Source organism: Macaca nemestrina, chromosome 4 (assembly GCF_043159975.1).
Source record: "Macaca nemestrina isolate mMacNem1 chromosome 4, mMacNem.hap1, whole genome shotgun sequence".
Taxonomy (NCBI): domain Eukaryota; kingdom Metazoa; phylum Chordata; class Mammalia; order Primates; family Cercopithecidae; genus Macaca; species Macaca nemestrina.
The window spans coordinates 43,557,793-43,569,698 of NC_092128.1; the positions used below are offsets into that span (position 1 = coordinate 43,557,793).

At 35.1% G+C, this 11,906-nt stretch overlaps 1 long non-coding RNA gene across 1 annotated transcript in view; it reads right to left on the reverse strand.

Moving 5' to 3' along the window:
- LOC105475749 (uncharacterized) overlaps positions 1 to 6,293 on the reverse strand; it is a 50,922-nt gene extending 44,629 nt beyond the window's left edge. Inside the window, exon 1 of the long non-coding RNA XR_983626.3 lies at positions 6,240 to 6,293. This is a non-coding gene — a long non-coding RNA (uncharacterized lncRNA). The remainder of the gene's footprint in view (positions 1 to 6,239) is intronic.
- Positions 6,294 to 11,906: the final 5,613 nt, after the last annotated feature.

The following is an 11,906-nucleotide window of genomic DNA, read 5'->3' on the forward strand; positions in this document are numbered from 1 at the left end:
GGAGTTGCAGAATTTTCACAGGTCATATTTCACCATCTTCCATGTACTTCTCTTAATTTACTTTTAATATGTTGTTCTATTCTAAGTTTAAATTGATTTAAGCTCTATTTAAACTGTGATATTTAGAATATGCAGAAATTACACAATTTGCATCTGTTATTTATTTATTTATTTATTTATTTATTTATTTATTTTGAGACAGGGGTCTCACCCTGTCACCCAGGCTGGAGTGCAGTGATGAGACCATAGCTAACTGTAGCCTCAACCTTCTGGGCTCAAGCAATCCTCCCACCTCAACCTCCCAAGTAGCTGGGCCCAGGAGTGTGCCTGGATAATGTTTTTATTTGCAACTGCTTAGACTTATGAAATTTTTTTAAAAGACTTATGTGAAAACAGAAACTTCCAATGTAGTACTCAGATTTTTATAATTCTTTTAGGACTAAATCACCAACACACATTTGAAGGCTACCTTAATCGAAAATTAGTTTGAAGTAACCATTTGAAAGGAATAAGAAGACTTAAAGTCATTATCTAGACTGGGACAGCAAAACACAGTTCTTTTAAATACTCTGTATACAAAGATGACAATGTTGAAAGACATATATGAGATATGAGGCCAGACAGAAAAATAAATGATGAAATCAGAGGAGATAGAGAGGAGGGGATAACCACTGTTGGCAAGTGGAATCTATAGAGACAGGCAAGAGAGAAATTCATCTTGGCAGATGGGCAAATGCCTTTCAACAAAATGGATTTCCAAAAATCAATATTAATATTTGTCAGATGTGATAGCCAAACTCTTAACTAAGTCTTTGTCATAAAACTCCATATGTAAAACACACAAAACCAAACCAAAAATGGTACAGTGAGAACCAGTACATACACACTTGTAGCATTCTCCAGAGGATTTTTTTTTCCACCCTGTTATCCCTGGTATTTCACTGTCTTTCAGGCTTACCATACAGCTTGATAACCAAATCGGATAGAGAGTTTGTATCCTCTCACTTGGGAAGATGTGATAGTTCTGTAGCATGTTTTGGAACCCTATGACCAGAACACAGTGGTTGGTTGAGGATTCCAAATGATGCCACCTTGAAACCTAGGAACAATTGTGATGAACTTGAGGAACTTCAATATTAATTTAACATTGATTTCCATGAGCTGATGCTACTTCACTGAAAGATTTTGGCAGGGAGTACATGTAGTGTGATTCTTGTGCTTGGAACCTACTTCTTAACAAAGCAACACAGACCAGATGAAAGACATTCTTTGATGGATCTTTTTGAGGAAAATTCAATTTCAAGTCTATCTATGACTACATCCCTAAAATCATATAAACAAGACTTCACAATTTACCTTATGCTCCAAGATTGAAATTAGTTACTTTGGTTCTCCTTTTTGACTCCCAGAAGGTGAGCTAAATCCAAGAACCACTGTACCTCTGCCTTGCAGAAGTGCAGTTCCAGTGCATCCAACAAAATAATCCTGAAACACTAGCAGAGCCACAGAGAACCAAAAACACTTTGGGAATAGTAAGTGAGACCCCTTAATGATTTCTCTCTAAAGTTCTTAGCCATGGAAAATCCATTTTTCTGATCTCTACTGTCAAAAAGAATAATAGATAATAGATCTAAACCAATATTTGGTGGGAAAATATTTTCCTCTCTTTTCTCTAGATGTAAAGCGAGTAAGTTCTGCTCTATATACTTTTCTGTAGCTATGGCACTTCGGTAAAAATTTTCACCATAATGTAAATCAGATGAATTTAACTTCCCATTGAGTGATTTACAGCATGCAAATACTTCAATGGATCTGAGAATAAAATTAAACTGGCTAGCCACACACTTTCCTTTAAACCTGAACATTTTGTTGAAAATTAATTATTATAAAATATGCTTCTTCAAAGTCTCTAGTAAATAATTTGAGATATAGCATTCATTTCATGCATTGCCCCCTTTGTGTCTTTGAAATATCAACTACAGGCCCGGCACGGTGGCTCATGTCTGTAATCACAGCACTTTGGGAGGCCGAGGCGGGTGGATCATGAGGTTAGGAGATCGAGACCATCCTGGCTAACGTGGTGAAACCACATCTCTACTAAAAATACAACAACAACAAAAAAATTAGCCGGGCCTGGTGGTGGGCGCCTGTAGTCCCAGCTACTCAGGAGGCTGAGGCAGGAGAATGGCGTGAACCCGGGAGGCACAGCTTGCAGTGAGCCAAGATCGCACCACTGCACTGCAGCCTGGGCAACAGAGCAAGACTCCATCTCAAAAAAAAAAAAAAAAAAAGAAAGAAATATCCACTATATTCCTCAGCACAATCTTCACTAGAATGCGAATTCACATGCTTCTGCACTCACGAGTTAATATTTTGCTCAGTTTTTTCCTTTAATCTGAATGGTTTTTCCCCTGAATATTAAATCTTACTTATCCCTCAAGTTTTCTTCCATAAATTCTTTTCTCATTCTCCTTGTACTTTTGTCAAAATGTTACTTTGCACGTGTTTAATTTCCTTTGACATGATATTTTGTATTAAGTCATTTGGAGCCTATCTCCCCTACTAATGCAAAACTCCTTGGGAGCAGAGATTATCTCTCATTTATTTAACATTCTCAGCAACCAGTCCCTAAATATTTGGTATTTTGCGTTAGAGAAAAGAGACAAACATCTAGACTCCCATGGAAAGCTAATGCAGAAAAAACAAATCCGATGACTCGTTATTTTTACTATTTGTATTAAGAGTTTATAAAGAAAAATCCAAGCAAAATCAAGATGAAGAAACACTAGACTGATATCTATGTAGTACTGAACTTAAATTTCATACAGTCTTTAGCTATGTGCAAATTTGCTACGGTCTTTGAGTAGCAAAGATTTTAACAGTATGTCTAAGATTTTGAGTAATCGAACTAAGTTGGCAGGTTACTTTAATTAAACTAGTTTGCATATTATTTTAAGTTAGATTCTTATTTGGTGTCTACAAAACCAATAACAAAGGAAATTGACTGAACTTTTCAACTTTTCACTGTTTATTTAGAGATTGTATAGACATAGCCAAAAGGAAATCTCTCCAAAACTACCTCAAAGAAATATTTCTGCAACTGCATAAGATCATGAGAAAATAAAACCCCTCTGTTCTCAAATGACCCTTTAAAGTTATAAAAGTAGAGTGTGGGGAAATCAGCTCAGCCATGGATTATCAAAACAACAGAAATGTAAACCAGGTATCAATTTATAATATTTGCTGAAATAAATTGACTCTGATTCAAACTGTCAGCTAGGTTCTTTGACACTGAAAATAAAATACCAAACATGTACTAATGTAGAAAACTTTACCAATGAAAAGCACGACCTTCCCTTTTCTACCATTATCTTAATATGAATTGAAGTGGTTGATGAGGTTCAAATTGTTGTTTCTTTTTTGCATGAATTCAATACTAAGTCAACGTGTTTTCAAAGTTTTCACATACCTTTTCTACTGATGCATGTATGTTATACTTTGTAGAAATCATTTTTCAGGCATTCCTAATTAATTCTACTGGAATCTAGAAGTGGATTGCTCTCATTCTGTTCCCTTTGAAAAGATTGATTGGTCTGACATAATCCGAATTTTAGTTGGATGAACAAATTTCTTTTTTGTTTGTTGTTTGTCCTAAAAAGTTTCATTTGTATGGCTAATTTAGTTCCAAAATTAAAAACTTATATAACAAAGAGATTGGAGGCGGTTCAGGTACAATAAGTTAAAAACAAAAAGCGTAGTGTTTATGAGTATGTGCAAATTAGAGTAATGTGCCAGAATGGGGTTGTGTACCCAATGAATTAGCTTGAAAGAGGGGCTCATGCCCTTGGATGATGCTGGTTTATGACTGCTTACACTGTGTTGAGGCACTTCCAACTGAACTATTTAACCCAGGGTGGTGACCTGTAGTCCCTGAGGTCTTAAGTAGTCCTATGGATAGGAATCCATTCTGGTTTCCTGTGTCCTCCATTTCCCCATCCATATATCATGGACTGGTTTGAAAGAATGAAGCAAAGGCCTTACAAATGCCTAAAGACCAGAAATTCTGTCAAGGGGAAAAAGAAATGGAAAAAGAGAAGAAAGAGAATAAATCCCCAAATCCCTGCACATGCAAATACTTTATTTTTTTTTTCCCACTTCTGAAAAAGATGAGTCAAATAAGAGCCCATTCAAAACCACACGAGTAAAGATGAAGTTGTGTGTTTTTCACATCCTTCAGAACAGGCAGAAGGTTGAAAATGAGGGCGAGTTCCCTATAGTCAAACATGCCCAGAAGTAGCAAACTTTGACTTAGCCACGAGCCAAATAAGCTGCTCCTGAATAATCAGGTCTTGGTTTAAATCCGTAGAGACGTCCTTTTTTATGTGTGTGAGGTGGACTTTTGATTTCATCTCTGGGATGAAGTTTGAAGTTATTTTGTGACTCTGGCATAGAAAATGAAGGAAACCCTTGTAATGGACGGCTCACGTATCCTTATGAGTATGTGTTTAACTCCCTCATGCGTGTTACATTTTGAATTATTACCACTTGAGAGTCACAAGGTTTCATCTACAGCACTGAAGCCATAGGGTGAACAGGCTTTCTCAATTCAATCCACTAGGCAAGTATCACTTTAATACTTGAGTACTTAAATACAAATATTATACCAAAAATTAGACCATTTTGATTCTCTTTCTCTTGCTTCTATCACATTAAATGAACAGACATGATAAAAGCCCTGTATGATATATCAAATAATAATTTTTGAATCCATAAAAAAGAATAATAGCCAAAATTCAGCTCATGTCTTTTTGCAGAGGAAAGAAAGATCCATAAGGCCAGCTCTTATCTATGCATGTGACGTAGAATGTGTCAGAGGTAGAAAACAGAGATGTTCAATCAACACTGACACCCTGATGCTGAGTCTAATTCATCCCTTTCCTTTTCACCTGGACTTTCCACATTGGACTGATAAACTTATGTGGATTTTCTCATGCCTTTCCCAAGGCAGATAGTTCCCCATAAACAATTCCATCCAAACTGCCCACCATTAAAAATACTGTATGAATTCCAAGCATTGAAGCTTTCTTTTAAACTCGTCAGTGATTTCGGTTCTACTTTTGCCAGAGATAAATCTTTCTGGGTGTGTCCTAAAAGAAAACAGGAAACTTCAGAATTTGTTCTAGCCCTCTTGTGGTCTGCAACAGGGTTTTGAAAAGGGAATAGCAATATATAAGGCCAATTCGGGAAGGTGAATTTTAAAAATAGCAAATTCCAGCATGCCCTTTCATAATAAAAACCTGAGTGACCAAACCAGGACTACAGTCTTTTCTAGCCTAAGCAAGTTTCAATAATGAAATGTCTTAAGCTGTAGAAAAGTGAGACTTTCCATAAGCTGTTATGGAAGGAGAATGGCTCTGGAAAGTTATTATTTGGCAGAATTTTGTCTCCAATAATATTTGTGTCCATGTGTCCATGTGAGAAGGTATGTTTGACCAGTTATTAAGAAGAGCGGAGATTGTCTAATATGGGGCAAAAGTAAATGCAGCAGAAATATTAATAAGGACATTTAAATTATTATGCAAAATATATTTTGCAAAATACACAGATAACTGCTAAGGTCATTGGCAGAACTAATAAATTTCAGCCCAAAATTTGCATGGAAGGGTATTTTGCATGAATGTGTGCTGCTCTTAATTTAATAGCCTGACCTCAGCAATAGAAATAATAATGCTTGCCATGCTACAGGAATATAGTAAAGTTTAACCAAAGAGGCAGTCATCATGCTTTTTGAAAAGATAAAATAACAGATCAACACTAATTTTGTTTTTCCAGTGTCAGGGATTTTACTTCTGATAAAAAATAAATATAGCCCCCACCCTTCAGAAGAGAATTTCTTAATTAATGACTCATTGTAAATAATAGTATTTATTTAATTAATTTTTAAAATTTTATTATTATTAGTTTTTACTTTAAGTTCTGGGACACGTGTGCAGAACGTGCAGGTTTTTTATGTAGGTATATGTGTGCCATGGCGGTTTGCTACACCTATCAACATGTCACCTAGGTTTTAAACCCTGCATGCGTTAGCTATTTATCCTGATGCTCTCTCTCCCCTCACCGCTCCCTCCCTGACAGGCCCCAGTGTGTGTTGTTCCCCTCCCTGTGTCCATGTGTTCTCATCAAAACAGATTATTTTTTAAAGCATAGTAATAGTGAGACACGTCCTTATACGGTCTTACCTTTTTCTTCTTCTTTGTTCCTTTGTGTCAGAAAGTAGGAGTACCCTGTTAGGTATTTCAGCATGGGTTCTAGAATAAACCTGTGTTTAGTCACTACAGTAACACATCTGTGATGGTATTACCATTCTTAATCATTGCCCAATCAAAAAATGCCACACTCTGTCTAGAAACGTACATTTTACCTGTGTATACACAAGATCAAACAAAACAATAACTGACAAAAGATCAATATAATAATGACCCAAGAGAAATTTCTATGGCAAAATCATTTTTTGTAACTCTAAGAGTACAATTATTCTCTTGGGTTAAAATTATGCAGCCCTTAAATAACTCTGAGTAAATGAATTAGGTACCATTAAGAGATTTCTTAAAAGTTTTCATTAGCTGTAAAATAAAATAGCTTTAAGCTTTAGAATGTTCTACTCAGTTGGAGACTCTCATGTCTGTGATACTCTGGTGACAATTTCTATTCTAAGTGTCAAAAACAACTCTGCTATCTGGAACAAGTCGTGTAGTATTCTCTCCTTTTAATATTCTAATCGTGAGGTGTGAAGTGAAATGGTTGCACAGTGTAATGGTGGTAAAGAAGTGGAGTGTCAATGAGACGGGGAAGGTGACAGACTCAGAATAGGTCCCCGAGGTGCTCTCCAAGTGCACTGGATAAAGATTCCCCTGGGAAAATTTTCTCATTAGTTCTCAGACACAGTTCAGTAATTCAATAGCACCAGGTTACCATTAGTCACAAGACCAAAATATGTTACTTTCCATGCTTTAGTTCCTTTATTTGTATATGTCATTTTCAGGCTGAAAATTATGAGCCCTTCTCTCCCGCAAAGCCAGTCAGTAAGTTGTTTACATATTGAAGCATGATACATGATAAGCAGATTCTGTGGACCCTTTTTCCATTGTTTATTTATGAAGCAAATTCAAAGGGAAAAAGACATTTTAAATGATTCTAATGATACTTCCTTAATCAACTGTCAATTAATTTATACCAGAATTATTAAACACACACATTCACACACATGCACACAAATTTTCATAAAAAACTAGGAAGCATTCAGACATAGTTGTTAAAGATAAGATCACACATTCAAAAAGCTTTCTCATCCCTATTTACGCCACTCATAAACTTTCATCACTGTTTAAAGGGAGACTATTTTTAAAGCCAATCATTCTCCAGTAACTATATTATCTGCCTCAGAAATTATAAAGTTGTTCTTTCCAAAATTAGAACATATCAAATCATGTACTACATGTGCAAATATAAAATAGTCACATTTTATACTACAACAGAAGAGAAACTTGAAGACCCTGGATGTTAGTTAATTTTCTATGTAATTACTCAGTAGAGATGTTAAAATGCATAGACTATAATTCTACATGTTTTATTTTTCACTGTCATAAAGGATAGCTTTTTCTATGCTTTGAAAGCTAACTGCACTCCCACTTCACAATTGAAGGCCTAATGGGTTAGGGGGCTGTCTACCTCATTACTCACTAAGTCAGGAGAAAAGGAGTATTGACTCCAGTTGGTCATTCAAATCCTCCTGGTTACATTAGGGAAGCAATAATAAAATCTGTGAAAATGAAAATTAGATGCTACATTAACAGATTGTTGTAGATTTGTGTGTTCTATAAGACACCTCACAGCGTTTTACTTTGCAGATTTTGCAAAGATTGTTATTCTTGTATTTAAGACGAAACTACTATGTAGCTTTGCAAAAAAAGTACTCCATTTGCTTGGTAACATATTCTAGTAAGAACACAATTTAAATGCATCCATCAAAACCACCATAACAGAATGAAAGAGGATGCTAATCTTCAGTAATGCAAACTACGTATTTATTACAAAAATGCAAAGCAATAAGTAAACTGCAAAGGAAGTTTACTAGAAATAACAAAGAGACATAGAAGAGAATAAACTTTAACAAATGAATTTTTCAAAAACACTTTCTAATAAAAACATAGTCCCATCAAAACAGTAATGATCAGGATTGCAAACAATCCATCAATTGCTTCTGTTTACGTGTTACCCATAGAGTTATTGTTGAACTATGAATGGTAAATATTTATAAGTGATTCATATTAAAGAAGTTGTCAGCTGCAGCTACAGTTCTTCACCTTCTGTCATCCCAACTACCAAGGGGACTTATTCAATCACTTTCTTGTCAGGCTACCTTTCTTCTCCAGAATACTCAATTCCCAAAACACAACAACATATAAATGAATGGAAAGTGCTAATGACACATGATTGCCAAGAGGTATCAAGTTGTTTAAGGTTCTTTGCTGACTAAATTTTAAATTAGCAAAATCAGAAAATTCACTTCCCAAGGCAATAATCTTTACATACTTTATAGATGCCCACTAAAAGGAAATATTCACTATTGTTTACTGGTCTGTCGGCTTTCCTACGGTAGGAGCCATATCAGCTTTGAGAGTCGCAAGTATATGTAGTTTACTTCAGGTGTATTTATACGATCTGTGCTTACAAAAGCTAAGCTAATGAAAAAAAAAAAAAAACACTGCCTTTTACTTAAACAGAAAATGGCATGAAATGATTAAAACTCAGAAATTGTTCTGTACTACTGTGAAGTTTAAAGATACATATTAGATCTTTAGGATCGGATTAATGTCATCTTCAGCAATTAAAAGTCAACATCTTTAAGTTTAGCAAATAATACAAAACAGTTATCTAATCTTATAACTTCATGCCATTTTCCTCTTTAAATTGCCTTTAAAATATCAATGTAATGACAAAAACTAACATTTCTAATAACTTACATGCAATTTAAACTTGTATTTTTAAAGTCATTTTTGACTTGGGTTGATTATATAATGTTTCTAGTAACATTGTGTTTTCTAGGATATTTTCATCTGAGAAGAATCTTTTATAAGCAAAAGAAGTTGAATGACCCCTGAAATCACAGTTTATGGGTGCGAATTCTCAGAAACAAGCAAACAAAAAAGTGTCAGTTACGTGTATTAATTTAATTATTGTTCAGAAAAGACAAAGCTTTAATTTTTTTTATGTTGCGAAGAATTGCTCACATTGACATATAATTTCATGTATGCAAAGACACAAAATCAATAATGGAAACTTAAAAATATGTTTAGGAGCATTTTCTGATCAAACAACCAGACCTTCTCACTGAAGAGATGCTCTATAGGTAGGAAATCAGTGGTTTTCTCAGATTCTGGTATAAATAAGCTAGTGGTAATTAACCTTTCTATATGTTTCTGTCTCATTTTTCTATTTCTGTATGAAATAGCTATTGATAATCTTTTAGCAACTTCCTGCAATGTCGTTTATTATCACTGTAGTGCTGGGACTTACACAAACACACACACACTCACACACAAGTCAGGGCTCACTCAACAGATGTGCTCTTGTGTGGGAATCATATCACTTTTTCTGAAACACTGAAGGCACGACTTTCAAGTAGTTTTACATTTCGGATCACCTTAGTCCACATTTAATCTAGACATGTTGGTTTAACACCAAGCCGCATCAGACCTTTTAAAGTTCAGTGGCTGTGATATAAAATTCTTCACTGTGTTGCACCAATAAATTGAGAAGTGCAGTATAATTCTCTACCATCACTAGAACCATTGTGAAATGAAATACAGACTTTGATAGAGGGTCTCACATTGGTGCACACTCACTCACAGTGATATTCAGTGTATGTCCACAGAATAAAAACCCACATAGATGGTGTGCAGTTTATGGAAGTAAGTGATAAAAAAAAAAAAAACAGAACAAAACAAAATAAAAACAACCCCACTTTTTTTTTTTTTTTAACTATTGGTCACTTTACATCCCACTAGATTAAATGAGGCTGAATTCCTTTTCTCTAGGACCACTTTTGTAAGTGAGTTATTTAGTTTTTTTTTTTTTTTTTATTTTTTTAAAGGAAGCAGCCAAAAGAGAGAGGCACTTGACACCTCTAGCAAGTATCTCAGTTCTTTTCATATTGTCAATAGCTCCACTGATAGCACTGTTCTTTTGACAGCTAAAAGCAGATGTGTGGGTTAAGTATGGGAGCAATTCAAATGTCCATAGTAAACTGCAGGGGGGCAGAGAGAGCTCAGAGAGCAGCAGCTTTAAAGTAATTGACTAATACAGTAAGGATATTAAAGTCATTTAGTGCCAAAAGGGAACACACTGATCCCTGACCCTCAGCCACTTTGGAGTAATCTAGTATTCAATCCAGCGTGTAATGACTGCCAGGCCTGTCAATCCTCCAGGCTCTCCAGTCAAATGCCTGTGGCTACTATTGGCTTATGGTAAAAGGACAGAAATGCAAGGAAATGCCTCTCAATCAGCCTATGATGTGATAATGTTATTGCTCCAATGTATTCTACATTGTCCCTGCATAGTTTAATCTGTTGAGACCCATGTCAAAAATTGCCCTTGCTCCCCAGAGGTCTTTACTCAACCTTTTAGTAATACAAGTGGGTTTGAAAGAAAGGGGGTAACCTACTTGATGAATTGTTTCCAGCTAATACGCATATATATATATATATATATATATATATATATATATGAGGTCAACTGTGGCTTAAAGGCTATTCATGGAAGGTATAAATTAGAAGTGCACTAGCAATCTGATTTGTAAATCCTTGCTCTTGTTTTACTTCAATGGGCAAAATTTTTTACAATAAAAAAATATTGACACAGAAATTTATTTACATGGTGGCTGATTTATATTCAGTGCATGTGCCAAAAGGAGTTTTACCAGGGGAAAACATCGGGGGGAAAAAAAAAGATTTACTTATTTCTGCCACTTTGAGCCCATGAGTTGGCCAACTTTGAGGAAGCTTGCATTTTAAATGAGGTGTTTTGCATTTGGAAAATATAATTATTGCTACAGGCTGAGAACAGGAAAAAAACAGAGAGTACAGAAAATTGCCATTTTTTGTTATTTTGATTTTACTAATTAAGGCAGTGGGAACTGACCCACATAAAGTCTCTAAAGTTGAAAAGTCAAAATGAGGTAATGACTATTCAAATCTTATTTTAATATTTTACAAAGTGTCCATACTTATTAGTTGTTTTTCCACTTGCTTTTCCAAATCTGCTATGTAGAATCTTTGGAAAGAGAAAGCTCCAATGATGTTAACACCCTATTATTTTTAGAGAACATGAAGATTACATAAGAGTAGGCGTTTGCCCATTTGTATTTTGTAAGAGTCTGCTCAGCTCTGAACAAGGAAGGGCCTATGCAAAATGAGAAATAAAGTGAACAACTATTTGCTTGTAAGTCTGAAATAACTTTGGTGTCAAAAACAAATAACTTTCACCCCCCTTCAACCTGTCCTCTTGCCATTTAGCACTCTAAAATAATTATCCAACGTATGGTTGCACTCCAAAAATCATGTTAAACTTGAAATATTCTGAATTTTATGTACAATTTTTGGTAGAGGGTAAGAGATAGAGAAAAATCTTACATTGTGTTCAGTGAATTCCCAAACCTCGGGGGTAAAATAAGTTCAGGAAGAATCTCAGGATATTTCGGGCAATTTTTCATTAGTACACATGACAAGCTGTTTCACCACAGGCTATTGTTTTTATGGAAAGTTCAAATATTGCAGGATGGGATATATGGTGTGATATTAACACATATGAACACAATTATTACCTATTTTAGGTATATTCGACCTTTG